Below are 17,100 nucleotides of genomic sequence, written 5' to 3'. Positions count from 1 at the left end.
ACCATCACAATGGCCGGCGCTTGAGTTCTGATGGCCAACCGAAGGTGCACATTTTCAGCTGACCTCTTTGGCAAGTAAACACGATCATTTGGTGTGTTTACAAACTACTGGAAAACGAATGTTTTCTCATCGGAGACTGAGAAAACCAAATTCGCCAGTTCATCACATTCGGCCAAGCTAAGCAACTCTTTAGCTCTTTTGGGTCTATTTTCTTCCTATATTGGTATTTTGATAATTTTAGCCACATTATTCACCGGAATAGTTTCAAATTTCGTATTTGAAGTTCCTACTGTGTACTACAGACTGTGACTGAAAATTGTCTATGTAGGTCCAGGTCTTCGTATAGCCTCCATATAACGGTACCTCCCTATATTCGGTATATTGATTATTTTAGCCACATTATTCACCGGAAATGTTTCATATTTCGTATTTGAGGTTTCTAATGGGTACTACAGCCTGTGCTAGAAAATCGTCTATGCAGATCCAGGTCTTCCTATAGGCCCCATATAACGGTATTTCCCTATATTCCGTATTTTGATGATTTTAGCAAAATTATTCACCGGATTTTTTCCAGTTTCGCATTTGAATATTGTAATGGCTTATGACAAAAGTTTCCTATGCAGGTCCACGTCTTCGTATAGACCCCAATATAACGGCGACTTCCTATATTCGCCGTTATATTGCTGTCTATGCCTATATATTTTATTTTTTGAAAATTTCCAAATGCATTGCAAATGTTGGAGGGTAGTCAAAGTTCGGCCTGGCCGAACTTACTGCTTTTTTACTTGTTATTGTTGTTTTTTTTAAGCTGGCTTTTTCTTCATCTTCTTCCACTGAAATAAGTATTAAGATGATGGGTCTTCTTGCGGGCACTTTGGAACATTCAAATAAAAAACATTTTGGGAAACTTTTTTAGATTGACTTTTGGGTTTACTGTTCTTTGCCATGCTTTCAGGTTGCCATTTTCCTCCTCCCCTCTCCCCATCGGAGAAAACCAAATTCGGCAGATCACCACTTTCGGCCAAGCGATGCAACTCTTTGGCTCTTTTGAGTCTATGTTCTTTCTGTTGCGGTGCAAGTTCTTGCACTTTTTTGGAATTTCAATGGCTCTATCCCGAGCTCATTTTTCAATATTTGCCGAATATGCGATATGTTCAGCTCACGAGCCATTTTTCGGCCACTGCGACGCGGGTTTCGATCAAGTCGCTTCTTTACTTTTCGAACCATTTGTGCTGATGTTGCTGTTTTCTTCCGTCCACTTTCTTTGACGTCGGGCTACTCTATGCTACCAGTATCAGGTTAACGAGCGATACACGGTACGTGACACAAAAGATTTATTCACATTTAAATGCTGGAGTGTTCTAACGATAGCCACTTGTGGTTTTCCAGCCAAATATAAAGAAATCACACTATCACGCTTGAATTCCGTTACGAATAACTTTTTTCTGAAAAATTCTCACCAAAATGGTATTGTTCGCTTATAGACAATATAATGAGCTGTCGCTGGAATAATTTTAACAGCTGTCGGACAAGTGGCTTAGAAATGACAGCAGTCTGAATTTGGTTGCAATTTGTTCGTCTCGTCCTGAAGACATTCTCCCGTATACTCGTAGAGGAAAAGGTTCATCAGAAGGAGTTTTTCCTTGTCTTGAAAAAATACTCTTTCCCGTCTAAAGTAAAGAAATTCGTCGAGTGATGACTTTTTTCCGCCTAGGAGAAAAATTGTCGAGATGACCTTTTTCATCCAGGACACTTTTTTGAGATGATATTTTTTGCTTTTGCAAAAATATATTTCCATGTCTTTGTTCTGTATTTTTTTTAAGAAAATTTATTTGCTTCGTTTAATTTTTGTTATCGTCAATTTGGGTTTTTTTTTTGTGGGGATATAAAAAAGAAACCCCAGTTGAACTGAATTTATTAATTTTGACATCTGTCTGGTAATCAAATAAAACTATGTGTGGCATGCGAATTACATTTACATATATAGCGTTACACAATAAAATTTATTTTCAAAATTTATGATTTTCTGGTATATGAAAATCATGTTTTCCGAAGCAGAAGAGTTTATTTTAATTTAATATTTGAAGGATGGAGGGGCGTATACGTGCCGCATGTCAAGATGAATACCCACACATGAGAGACATTACTCATACGCAGTGTGTGTGCACACAATAATTTTTATTACTTATACACACAGTTTTGTCATGTCGTGACATGCCGGAATACATGTCATAAATTTCCATTTAAATTTTAGGATTTCCTTCTTTTTTATCTCTTGAAGAGAGTGGGCGTTTTTCTTGATTTGAGTTTTTCTTATCTCCTGATAACTCAATTTAATATTTGCCCACTGGAGCTACAAGAATGTGAACAATTTAGCCAAGAGAACTTTAGAGTATTTATAATTTAATTACTTTTTCTTTTTGTTTCTTAATTTTTGCCATTTGCTGCCTGGGATTTGGAGAATGTTCCTCGCCCCCTTCCCCCAAATGGCAATGGTCAAACTAATTAGACTTTTAATTAATTGAATTTTTGTTATTTGACCTCCCAGAAAAAAAAAGAAAAAAGAATGAAAAAACATAAGAAAATGTTTCTTTGTTTGGCAGTTGTTGTTCTGGCACTTTTTGGAGAGAGAGCAACATATGCCTTTTATGTAGGTGATAAAAATGAGGAAATGGAAAAACTGTGCGACTTGGTTTTTTCCCTTTGTTATTATCTGCTGTTGCACAAAACACATTTGTGCAGCCTTTGGCAAGAGGAGGAGAATGGCAACCTGAAGGCATGGCAAAGAACAGTAAACCCAAAAGTCACTCTAAAAAAGTTTCCCAAAAATGTTTTTTATTTGAATGTTCCAAGGCGCCAGCAAGAAGTCCCATCATATTAGCACTGTTTTCAGCGGAAGAAGATGAGGACAAAGGCAGCTTTAAAGAAACAACATTAACAAGTAAAAAAGCAGTAAGTTCGGCGGGGCCGAAATTTGGATACCCTCCACGATTTACAATGTATTTGGGAATTTTCAAAAAAAAAGTCGTTAAAAATTCTGTAAAAATCTTAAAAATACCAAATATAGGAAGTCGCCGTTATGTTGGGGTCTATACAAAAACGTGGACCAGCATAGGCAACTTATGTTATAGGTCATTAAAATATTCAAACACGAAACTTGAAAACCAGATCCGGTGAATAATGTCGAACAAATCGTTAAAATCGTCAAAATCCGGAATATAGGAAAGTACTGTTATATGGGGGCTATAGGAAGACCTGGATCTGCATAGATAACTTTCTATCACAGGCCGTTGAACCTATTTGGAACTTCAAATACGTAATTTGAAACTAGTCCGGCGAATAATGTGCCTAAAATCTTAAAAATACCGAATATAGGGAGGTACCGTTATTTGGGGGCTATACGAAGACCTGGACCTGCATAGACAATTTTCTGGCACAGGCTGTGGTACCCATTACGAACCTCAAATACGAAATTTGAAACAATTCCGAGGAATAGTGTGGCTAAAATCTTAAAAATAGCGAACATCGGGAGGTACTGTTATATGAGGGCTATACGAAGACCTGGACCTGCATAGATAATTTTCTGTCATAGGCTGTAGTATCCATTGCGAAAATCAAATACCAAATTTGAAAGAATTCCGGTGAAAAATGTGGCTAAAATCATCCAAATACCGAAAATAGGCAGATACAGTTATATGGGGGCTATACGAGGACCTGGACCTCCACAGATAATTTTCTGTCACAGGCTGTAGTATACATTAGGAACATCAAGTACGAAATTTTAAACAATTCCGGTGAATAGTAGTGCTAAAATCATCAAAATTCCGAATATTGGGAGGTATCGGGGCTATACGAAGACCTAGATCTGCATAGATAACTTTCTATCACAGGCCGTTGAACCTATTTGGAACTTCAAATACGTAATTTGAAACTAGTCCGGCGAATAATGTGGCTAAAATCTTAAAAATACCGAATATAGGGAGGTACCGTTATTTGGGGGCTATACGAAGACCTGGACCTGCATAGACAATTTTCTGGCACAGGCTGTGGTACCCATTACGAACCTCAAATACGAAATTTGAAACAATTCCGAGGAATAGTGTGGCTAAAATCTTAAAAATAGCGAACATCGGGAGGTACTGTTATATGAGGGCTATACGAAGACCTGGACCTGCATAGATAATTTTCTGTCAAAGGCTGTAGTATCCATTGCGAACATCAAATACCAAATTTGAAGCAATTCCGGTAAATAATGTGGCTAAAATCATCGAAATACCGAATATCGGGGGTACCGTTATATGGGGGCTATACGAAGATCTGGAACTCCATAGATAATTTTCTGTCACAGGCTGTAGTATCCATTAGGAACTGCAAATACAAAAATTAAAACAATTCCGACGAATAATGTAGCTAAAATAATCAAAATACGGAATATAGGGAGGTACCGATATATGGGGGCTATACGAAGACCTAGACCTACATACACAATTTTCTGTCACAGTCTGTAGTACCCATTTAGAACTTCAAATACCAAATTTGAAACAATTCCGGTGAAAAATCTGGCTAATATCATCAAAATACCGAATGTAGGGAGGTACCGCTATATGGGGGCTATACGAAGACCTGGACCTGCATATACAATTTTCTGTAACAGGCTGTAGTATCCATTACGAACTTCAAGTACCAAATTTGAGACAATTCTGGTGAAAAATGTGGCTAAAATCTGAAAAAAAACCGAATGTAGGGAGGTACCTTTATGTGGGGGCTATACGAAGACTTGGGCCTGCATAGACAATTTTCTGTCACAGGCTGTAGTACACATTAGGATCGTCAAATACGAAATTTGAAACCATCCCGGTGAATAATGTGGCTAAAATCATCGAAATACCGAATATCGGGAGGTACGCTATATGGGGGCTATCATGGAACTATATAAAAATTTCTCTTCCAGAGGGTAAAGTGCTCAGAAGAACTCCTTTTGTTTATATTCAGACAATTTCATTGAAGGATGTGGCTGAAATCGTAAAAAATACCGAATATCCGGAGGTACGGTTGTATGGGGGCTATACGATACTATATACTGACAGGAATACGATATACCGTCGGACAGGGCTAAATCGTCTTAGAATTTTACGCGGATCAAGAATAAATATGCTTTGTAGGGTCTAATATTATTATTTCGATGAGGTACATACGGAATGACGAGCTTAATATACCCTCCATACTATGTATGGTGGAGGATAAAAAAAGTAACAGCTTGCTGCATGCAAGCCAGGCCAAGTCAAGACAGGCAGGCAGGCAGGCAGTCATTTGGAGGAAAAACTCATCTTCAACAGCAACAACATCAATCCGTTGAAGCAAGAAATCCCAGCAAGGAGCATAAGAAGACCAAGAAAAAAAGTGGAGGAGAGGTTGGGGGTAGGTGTTAGGAAGAAATAACACTCAGCCGGAATGCATGTTAATTACGATGCAAAAGTTTTTCTTTCTATAATTACGCTCAACTACTACTTATTAGTGATGCCGAAAAAAAGATCCGCCAACAGCGGGGGGAGGTGATGCCAGGGAGGCCCAAAGAAAACCACTTTTCACATTTTCTTTCTACCATACAGCCCTTTATCCACACCCCACCCCCGAAACTCCCCACCAAGCAGCAGGCAGAGCACCTGCTTTAAAGGATTAAGCCATAAGCTGGAGGGGCGAAACAAAAAAGAGTAGAGAGAAAATCCCGGCAACATATTGCGCTGGTGTTCTAGGGCTGGCATTATGCACACAGGCGCGATATGGTGGCTGACTGACTGACTGACTGCCTGGCAATTTGGCTGGCTGCTTCTGTGTGCGGTGGAATTGCATCCTTGACTTACTCGTTTGTTGGATTATGGGAGCGTGAAATTGTTTTGCTGTAACAATTTCTAAGGATCATCCTACTTAAAATGTTGATGTGGGTGCGGGTGTGAGGACACATACACATAAATGGTAGCCTAGTGGCCGTATTGACTTGCTGACTGAGTGACTGTCAGTCAGTCCGCCAGTCATTCTCATGCATATGTGCAATTTTCAAATACATGTTTGTGCCGACAGAAAAGCATCAAATGCTGCTAGATCTCTTTCTGTGCGGATTTGTTACCAAAAACGGCCATTGTAGTTGGCTGGATGGTTGGTTCGTTGGCTGGCTGGTTATTTGGCAGACAGACAACCACACACAGACCGGGTAACCCAAAGTCATGCCAGCACTCAGAGTCAAACATTCATTCAAATCTCAAAATCCGTATTCCTCCTTTAGCGATTATGTTGGTGTTGGCTGCCTACAACATTCGCATAACAGTCAACCGAACATATCTCTGATAGCATATGTGGCATGTGTGGCGCGTAAATATCTGTGAGCGCGTGTGTGATGTTGTTGAAGTTCGTTTACAAAAGCCTCTCAAACATTGCCCACGGAGGCATATCAATGTTTTGGGGTTCACATGGCTGCTGCTATTCTAAGAGCCTTGCTTGGCTATTCCATATTTGGAACTAAAGTGCCATTTGCAAAAGTCATTCACATACTGCCGGGCAGAGAGAGATAGAATAGCTAGCAAAGCATGCCGCGGTGGCGGCCAATCCTTTAATGTCTATTGACCAACATTCCATAGGGTTTTAGACACCCCCTCCTCCACACCACAATAACAAACATTTGCCATATATATTTTCCTCTGTGTGTTCGCAACTAAACTATGTTTTGATGAGATTTAAAGACAGCCAATGGCGGAGTAACAAGTAATTGCAATTTGGGAATATAAATGTCGAATTTTATAAAATGGAGAACAAATGTGGCTTTTTTCCGATTTGATGAAATTTTACCCTTGAAACTGTAGTCTTAATTAGAAAATTGTCATATCGCCGGAAATACCCATCCTGCGTATGAGTGTTAACAATTGTTTGGGTTCTCTTGGCGTATGGGTGATGTCATTTAAATATTGTGCATACTATTTTGTTATACCCTCCACCATACTATGGAGGGTATATTAACTTTGTCATTCCGTTTGTAACTCCTCGAAATACGCATGTCAGACACAACAATGTATATATGTATTATCTTGATCAGCATAAAATTCGAAGTCGATTTAGCGATATCCGTCTGCCTGCCTGTGGTAATCAAGCTTTATATTGAAAAAAAAAAAAAATTGAAATAGAATTCGAAAATTTTGCCCACATGTGTTTTTTGCAAGTTGGCAGGTTAAGTTGGTAAATTTCGGTCCACGTTTCCGTACAGCCTCCATATGACGGAACCTCTCAATATTCGGTATTTTGATGATTTTAGCCACATTATTTGCCGGAGTTGTATCAAATTTCGCATTTGAAGATCTTAATGGGTACTTCAACCTATGAAGAAAAATTACTTATGTAGACCCACGTTTTCATATAGCCCCCATATAACAAAACCTCCCGATATTCGGAATTTTGACGATTTTAGTAATTTTATTCACCGTAATTATTTTAAATTTCGAATTTGAAGTTCGTAATGGACACTTCAATCTAAGAAAATTGAAAATTGTCTATGCAGATCCACGACTTCGTATATATATCGGTACCCTCCTTTATTCGGGATTTTGATGATATATGCGATACTTGTCACCGGTATTGTTTTAAATTTCGCATTTGAAGTTCGGAATTTGTACTACAGCCTATGACAAAAAAATAACTTATGCAGGTCCTCGTTTTCGTCTAGCCCCCATTTCATTTAAACGTTATTTTTATACCCTCAGCTATATGGCTACAGAGGGTATATATCGTTTGATACGGTCTAAACGTGCCTAGTCGAAATAACGGTTTTAGACCCTAGGTCTCTTTGGACCAAATCCGTTTCAGAACATTTGCCGGTCTAGCGATGTCCGTCCGTCCGTTTGTCTGGCTGACTGGTGGACACGATAACTCTCGAAGGGAGTATCCGATTTGATCCAAACTTCGTACATCGTAATATTTTTGTCAAACAAAAGGTCGAAATTTTTAAAAAATATATTTTTTGCACAGAAAGAGAAAGGATATTCCGATTTTGCTTCAACTTTGCATATCCTATTATTTACATCAGTGCTAGGTCAGGAGCGAAACACTTTAGCATTAAAACACTTATAAAATGTGGTGTAAGAGTCCGATTGTCCGATCAAATTACACACATCACAATATTTTTATTAACCCAAGGTCTGATGTGAAGATGGAATATATCCGTCCACTTCTTCTGGAACCTTCTCCACGGAGTGTCAAAATTTACAATATTCATGAAGCTCATAAAACGCGAAATTCCGATATCATTCGATATCATTCGACTTGACTCAATACTTTCGTCAACGCAATATGGGAGGGATCGGACAATTCTTTCTGGTACCTCCCCCACAAAGGGTCAAAGTTTTGAATAACCAAAATAGTAATAAAATCCGAAATATGTATCCGGTTCTCTTCATATTACACACAATCCATTATTTCTACTAACTCAAGGTCTGGTGTGAAGATGGTACCTCACCCACAATGGGTCAAAATTTTGAATAATCATGAATCTCACAAAACGCGAAATAAGCATCCAATTCAATTTAAACTCGGCATATCACAGTAAGTAGTTGATATAAAATCAAAATCTGATACGTTTTTATATATTTATCAGACTTATGTCAGATACGAAATGGAAAATATTGGCCCACTCCTTCGAAACCTCCTCTATGAAAAGTCGACAGTTTAAATAAACATAACGTAAGTCAAAATATATCTAAATAACCGAACATTGGCTGAGGGTAAGCAGCCAATTTATTTTATTTAAGCTGTTTATCTGCAAAATTGATGGAAAAAATCGGTACAAAGCCTTCAAAAGAGTCCAAACTGGGGTAGGGTTGTATGAGAGCTGTATCAAATTGTAGACCCTTATTAACCCTATTGCGAGGACGCCAGAAGCCAATTTTTAACACCAAATGTCAAATTACAATCCATTTAAATTAAAAATAATATCCTCAAATTTCTTGAAATCAAAGGTTACCCCAGGGTACCAAATACTTTACCTTACCTTTGTACCTTCTTAAAGATGGAAGTCAAACATTTTGTTATTGAAATTTTGTTTGTTATTGAAATTTTAATACATTGATTCATGTTTTGGTTTTCCAATCAAGTTCACATTTTCCAAATAGTTATGTCTTGAGATCTCCGGTATATTTTTGTTTGCAGTTGGTAATTTGCATGAATCTATAGACCAAAACCGGAAAAAAATTAAAGGTGTTAAACTTTTATATTTTGATTTTTCCATTTTGTCTTGAAAACACCTTATCAAAAGAAGTATAATCTCTCTTTTGGTCTTCTATCATGTTGCGGAACAGAATATGTGGCTCATATTTTTTGGTCATTTCGTAAACAGGAATCATTTTTCGAAATTTTACTACAGGTACAAGAGTACAGGTATCGGTACTCGAGTGTGTATTTCACTGAAATCCATTTGAATTCAAATCCGAATTGACTATAACCAATAACCTATCAACCGCACCGTAATCCATTTTTATTTATTTGTCGTAAATTCTAAATACCTAAATCGAGCGTATACTTGGTGACATCACTCATACGCCACATGTGTTTCAAAACGTCTCCTTAAAAGTTTCCCAGAAATCACTTCAGGAACCGTACATTTATGCCCTCCACCTTTGAAACTTTGTCATTCCGTTTGTAACATCCTTAAATATTCGTTGTAGACCCCATAAAGTACAGGGTTGCCCATATTCGACTTACCCATCTGGCAACGCCATAACTTTTGACAGAGATGTCACATCGCTTAATGACATACCGCGTTTGAAGCGTCAGTCCAAGCAGATTTTTACTATGAACCAATACACGCCACGCGAGCGCCTTCTAAGAACACCATTAAGCGTTTATACGAAAAATTTTCGACTGGTAAGGCTCTTTCTAATCCGAAGAGGCCATATAAAAGTCGACCAAGGCGATCGGCCGAGAATATCGCTGCCGTACGAGCCAGTGTTGAGAGGTCCCCAAGAACATCCCAAAAACGCCGTTCTCAGCAGTTGGGCATGGCTCGGTCCACTTTACAACGGATTATTCGCATTGATTTGCATTTGTTCCCGTACAAAATTCAATTGACGCAAAGAATGTTGCCTGCGGACAAGCCTCGTCGATTGGAATGGGCCCAAAGGTCCGTCGAACATGGGCAACCCTGTATATATATTCATAATCAGCATAAAATTCTAAGTCGATTTAACGATGTCCGTCTGTCCGTCTGTCTGTTGAAATCACAATTATTTGACGTAGATCGCCAACATTTAGCAGAGCAATTTACATTGTGTCAAGGATGGTTGGTATTGAAAATGAGATATATCGGTTCACTTTTTGGTATAGTCCCCATATAACGATACCACCCGATATTCGGTATTTTGATGACTTTTGCAACATTTTTTCATGGGTTTGTCTGAAATTTGGTATTTGTAGGTTATAATGGATTCTAGTTTGTGTGGCGAAACATTGTATGTATAGGTCCACTTTTTGGTATAGTCCCCATATAAAGGTACCTCCCGATATTCGGTATTTTGATGGTTTTTGCCACAATTTTTCATTGATTTGTCTGAAAATTGGTATTTGTAGGTCATAATGGGTCCTTGTTTGTGTGGCGAAACATTGTATGTATAGGTCCACGTTTTGGTATAGTCCCCATATAACGGTACCTCCCGATATTCGGTATTTTGATGATTTTTGCCACATTTTTTTCACGGATCTGTCTAAAAATTGGTATTTGTGGGTCATAATGGGTCCTAGTTTGTGTGGCGAAACATTGTATGTAAAGGTCCACGTCTTGGTATAGTCTCCATATAACGGTACCTCCCGATATTCGGTATTTTGATTATTTTTGCCACATTTTTTCACGGGTTTGTCTAAAAATTGGTATTTGTAGGTCATATTGGGTTCTAGCTCCGGTGGCGAAACATCGCATGTATAGGCCCACGTTTTTGTATAGCCCTATATAGCCGTATTTCCCTATATTCGGTATTTTGATGATTTTTGGCACATTTTTTCACGGATCTGTCTAAAATTTGTATTTGTGGGTCATAATGAGCTCTAATGTTTCTTTCCTCTACCCTAAGGTGGAGGGTATTAAAAGTTTGGCCCGGCCGAAGTTAATGTTTTTTTACTTGTTTCATTTTCAATTAAATTGCATCCATCTCGATTTTTGGCAGCTTCTCTTAAAATGGAATGTCGTAACCATATGTTTTCCGCTAACTCTCCCCCCCCCCCTTCCATGACATTTAAAATATATCTTCGATTCCAAAAAAAAAAAAAAAAAAAAAAACTCCGCGTTTCCCAAAAATTAATTGCATCAAAAATATTTGTAAAAGCTTCTCTGACACTGACAAAGAACCAGCTATAACTGTTTGCGACATAGATACACAGTGTCAAATGTGTCAATGTGACATGGCAAAGAGGAAGGGAGGAAGGGAGGGACACAAAATACTTGAAACGGTTAGCATTTTTTATAAAACATTAAAAAAACAGCAACAACCGAAAGTAGTGAGAAGTGTATTGTAATGGACTTTTTAGTTGGCACTGGACTGTTTTTTTTTTATTTTTTTCGTGGCACTTGGAAATTCCCAACCAATTGACAGGCAAATAAAATCGGTGGCGAAAAAAACAACAATGGAAACTTTTGTAGTTTTGGGGAAAATATATAAATTTTTTCGGTGAGGTATAGGAGGAGGATAAGAGGAATGGAGGAAGTGCTAACTAACCCTGCACTCTATCTATCAAACCGACATCTATCATGTGGTTGGTGTGGGTGGGAGGAGAGGTTTGGATGAATAGCTGAACAATTAAAGTCACCAATGCTGGCTCGATTGCCCTGACTGTTTGGCTGTTACAGACAAATCCTGATTTGGTGTTTTCTAATTTCCCTTTTCATTTCACGCTCTTCCGCTGCCTTGTTGTCTGTTCTTTTCCCCTTTCGGGCCCTGCAAGTGAGGAGTTAAAATTTGTTTGCCATATGGCAAGGGACTTTGAGAGATATTTATTTAGTTAGTTGTTGCTATTTTAATGCCATCACCAACACACACACATCCGAACACACTCTCTCTCCGTCTCTTTCTGGGCTTTAGAGCTACAAATCTCTTTACCCATTGGAGATATCATTTGAAAAAATCTTCAAGCTTTTGGCAAAATTGAGACTGTCATCAAATGCAAATAAATCTTTTGTTGTTGAAGTGAGAAATGGAAAGTATTCATTCAGTATTATAGACGACAACTGCTGCTGCTGCTTCTGCCACTGCAACCAAGACCATAGCTCCAACACTATATCTGGGATGCCATTAGAGAGCACTATCTTGAAATAGCAAAGCTATTCATATAAAAACATCATCAAGTGACACACTCGCACACAAAGACGACAAGGCTTCGTAGCACCGCAAAGGAAAACCCAGTTAGGCTATGTTAGGCTAGGCCATGGAAGAAAAGAGGCAGACCTTTCAGGCATTCATGGAAGACATGCAAAATAACTTATCCACTTGGCTTAATACCAGAGACACACATTCACCTCACACGCCCACCCACACCCGACTCCAATGCGCTGTCATATCATTCTTTGTCTTGTGACACATTCGAATTGTGGGGCGTATATGTTTAGATGTGTGTATGTGCGTATGTGTGTGTGAGTGTGCCCCACAAAACTTTACACTCAACAAAACAAACATCTAACTTTTGCGGAATTCAAGTAAATTTTGAGGCAACATCAAACAACTCTTGGCGTCAATCATAAAGTCATCCATCAAAGACAGGCGTCGGGTGGTTGACGAATCCAGTCACTTTTGAAAATGGATTAGCAACAACGGGTAAACAGATTTCAGCAAATTACTTTGATTACAAGCCTCAGATTGCCTTAGATCGGGATAATTATATTTACATTTAGGGAGAAGAGGCTGTAGCCTTGGGGGAATTTGTGAAAATTGGAAGGCGGGTCAGATGCATCTTCCAGATTTGAAGGAGTTCAATGTCCGTAGAAAGTGCAAAAGAAACGAATGCAGCTGTGATTTAAATATAAACGTCTTTTTTTGCCTTTGCAGTATCGTGGGCGTATACGTGTTGGCGTCAATCATACCCTAAGCTTGAAAAAATAACTGTTCTGGGTCTTTGTACTTTGAACAAGTAATAAAGCTGTAAGTTCGCCAAGGTCATTTTCAAAGAATTTGGCAAATTTCCAAAAAAAAAAAAAAAAAATAAAATAAATAAATAAATAAAACTAAAAATAATATCCGTTAAAATTTCTGTTCAACTCTAAAAAATGCCGAATGTAGCCGTTGTATTAGGGTCTATACGACGACGTGGAAAAAAAATCGGTGAATAATGTAGCAAAAACCATCAAAATACCGAATATAGGGAGGTATAAGGGCTATACGAAGACGTGGACCTACATGGCCCATTTTCTGTTTTATGCTCTAGCATCTGTTACGAACTTCAAATACCAAATTTGAAATAATTCCGGTGAATAATGTCCCTAAAATCATCAAAATACCGAATATCGGGAGGTACCGTTATATGGGGGCAATACGAAGACGTGGACCTACATATAAATTTTTTTTCATAGGCTGTAGTACTCGTTACGAACTTCAAATGCCAAATTTGAAACAATTCCGGTAAATAACGTCGCTAAAATCATCAAAATACCAAATATCGGGAGGTACGGTTATATGGGGGCTTTACGGAGACGTGAACCTTCACAGACAATTTTCTGTCACGGGCTGTAGTATCCATTACGAACTTCAAATAACAAATTTGAAACAATTCCGGTGAATATTGTCGCTAAAATCATCAAAATACCGATTATGGGGAGATACTGTTATATATGGGCTATAGGAAGACGTGGACCTGCACAAACAATTTCCTGTCTTGGGCTGTAGTATCTATTATGAACTTCAAATACCAAATTTGAAACCATTCTGATGAATAATGTGGCTAAAATCATCATAATACCGACCTGCACAGACCGACAATCTTCTGTCTTGGGCTGTAGTATCTATTACGATCTACAAATACCAAATTTGAAACAATTTCGGTGAATAATGTCGCTAACATCATCAAAATACCGAATATCGGCAGATACCGTTATATGGGGGCTATACCAAAACCTGGCCTACATGGCCAATTTTCAATACCAAAAGTCCTGCAGACATAACATACATTTGAGTAAAATTGTATCAACCTGCTACATTTCGTTCGGAAGCTAGAGTGATTTCCAAAGACGGATAGACGGGCGGACATCCCTAAATCGACATAGAATTTTATGCTGGTCAAGAATATGTACATTTTGTGGGGTCTGAAATGTATATTTCGAGGTGTTCCTAACGGAATGACAAACTTAATATACCCTCCATGCTATGGTAGAGGGTATAAAAATGTTGAAGGGGGTTTCTGACCGATTCGAAAAAAAAAAAAAACAAAAAATGTAGGCTTGGTTTAAACATTGAATACATCTGGATCGTATACGTGCTGGTGTTAATCATACGCATGAGCTCATTTAAACAAATTACTTTACTTTTAAGCTTCAGATTTTTTAGATCGGATTAATTATGTTAACATTCATCCTAAAAGTATGGCCTTAAATTAAAAAACCTAAATTTTGTATTACGGAGAAGGTGTATATTCTAGTTTCCAGGTGGTAGTTCAATGTACTATTTGGTACCATTTTGTACTTTTCGTACGAATATAGTACATATAGGGTGAGGTAAAAAAATCTGCAAAAAAAGTCAAACGCCATAATTTTCAAATTTTTAAATTTTATTGAATGAAAGCAACAAATGTCGGCAATAGCATCAAATTTTAGAATAAGTTTGGATTTGTTCGAATTGGTCATCTTTGGCACGAATTATGACCTTGAAACGGCCAATGAGACCACACACACGCTGTCCTAATGTTGCTCTGCTGTATTTTTACCCATTCCCGGCGAAGTGCTTGCTTGGGGTGATCGACACTTTGGTATTTTTTAGTGCCAACCTTGCTTTTCAAAATACTTCAGACACAATAGTCCAACGGATTGATATCCGGAGACTGTGGTGGCCATTGTGCGCTGGAAATGAAGCGAGGAACCTCATTTTGTTACCGTTCTTGGGTGGCGCGTGCTGAGTGCGATGGTGCTGAGTCCTGTTGAAATGTCTGCGGCCAAAACGTTTGCGTGCCCAAGACTTTAATACACCCTCCAGAATATTTTGCGCGGTAATATTCTGCATTTATTCTGATACCACGGTCGATTAATACGAGCGGAGAGCGACCATCGGCTGTTATAGCGGCCCACACCATGGCCTGTGCTTGAGTACAATTACAGTACACAATTCCGAAACCAGCTCCATGTCTCCATACCAACAGAGACCTCAATATAAATTTCGGGATCTCAGCTTTATTATTTCACCTTAAACCAAATTTATTACTATTTAGTACTTTTCGTACAATTATAGTACATATCCGAAACTGCCTGCATAGCTCCACGTTACACATGAACAGCGACCTCATACCAAATTTCAAATTTCAAGCTCAATCTTCAACCGCTGTATCCCAAACCTTCTACCAACAGGGAAGGAAATAAACAATTCCATTCTTTAAACCAAATTCGTTTCAGGACATTTGGAGTCGATTTAACGATGTTGTCCGGCTGGCTGGCTAGAGCGCACGAAAGCTCTCGAAGGGAGTATCCAAACTTGGTATATCGTAATATTATTATCAAACTTATATCGAGTTCGGAGATGGGCAATATTGGCCTACTCCTTATCTCCCATCCGTATCTCCACCATAAAAGGTCGACAATTTCAAAAAAAAAATATTTCACTGCACAGAAAGAGAAATGATAATCTGACGTTGGTCCAACTTTGCACATCCTAATATTTGCATCAGTGCTAGGTCAGGTGCGAAAATTTGCAATATCTGTCCACTCCATCAAGTACCTCCCCTACAGGGGGTCAAAATTTTGAATAATTAAAAGTCTTATAAAATGTGATGTAAGAGTTCGATTATCTTCAAATTACACACATCATAACATTTTTATTAACCCGAGATGTGGTGTGAAGATGGAAAATATCGGTCGACTCCTTCTGCTACCTCCCCCACAAGTGGTCAAAATTTTGAATATCCATGAGACTTATAAAACGCCGAAGTTACATCCGATTCTATTAAATGTTGGCACATCGCAGTATATCTATTCACACACGATCTGTTCTAAAAATGGTAGAGATCTGGCCCTACCTTCTGGTACCTCTCTTGCAAGGGGTCAAAGTTTAAAATAACCAAAACTATCATAAAGTCCGTCTCTTCAAAGTACACACATCACAATATTTTTAGTAACCCAAGATCTGGTGTGAAAATGGAATATATTGGTCCAATCCTTCTGGTACCTCTCCCACAAATGGTCGAAATATTCAAAAAATATATTTTCTACACAAAAGAGAAACAATATTCAAATTGTTGCTCCAACTGTGCCAATCATAATATTTGGATCAGAGCTAGTTCAGGTGCGAAAATGCACAATATCGGTCCACTCCATCAAATACCTCCCCCACATAGGGTCAAAATTTGGAATGATTATAATTCTTACAAGATGTTATTTAAGAGTCCGATTGCCTTCAAATTACACACATCACAATGTTTTTATTAACCCAAGATCGGGTGTGAAAATGGACTATATCGGTCCACTCCTTCTGGTATCTCCCTCACAAAGTGTCAAAATTTTGAATATCCACGAGGCTCATAAAACGCGAAATTAACACTTGATTCAATTCAGAATTTGCACATGTCTATGTAGCCATCTGTTATAAAGATGGAAGAGATCGGATCATTCCCTCCAGCACCTCCCCAACAAAGGGTTACAGTTTTGAATAACCAAAACGATCGTAAAATCCGAAATAAGTCTCCTGTTCTCTTCATATTTTATACATTCAATTATTACTACTAACACAAGATTTGCTGTTAAAATGGGGTATATCGTTCAACTCCTTTTGGTACCTCCCCCACAATGGGTCAACATTTTGAATATCGATGAAGCTCACATAACGCGAAATTAACATCCGTTTCGATTCAGACTTGACATGATTCAACATTTCCATCAACACAAGATCT

The 17,100-nt window shown here is 38.3% G+C and overlaps 1 protein-coding gene across 1 annotated transcript in view; it reads left to right on the top strand.

Moving 5' to 3' along the window:
• LOC101889276 (tripeptidyl-peptidase 2) overlaps positions 1-17,100 on the top strand; it is a 251,316-nt gene that overhangs the window by 84,380 nt on the left and 149,836 nt on the right. The window lies entirely within an intron of this gene.

This window comes from Musca domestica, unplaced genomic scaffold (assembly GCF_030504385.1).
Source record: "Musca domestica strain aabys unplaced genomic scaffold, Musca_domestica.polishedcontigs.V.1.1 8, whole genome shotgun sequence".
Lineage (NCBI taxonomy): Eukaryota > Metazoa > Arthropoda > Insecta > Diptera > Muscidae > Musca > Musca domestica.
Note: the sequence above shows the minus strand (reverse complement) of the source record. Positions and strands in the feature narration are given on the sequence as shown.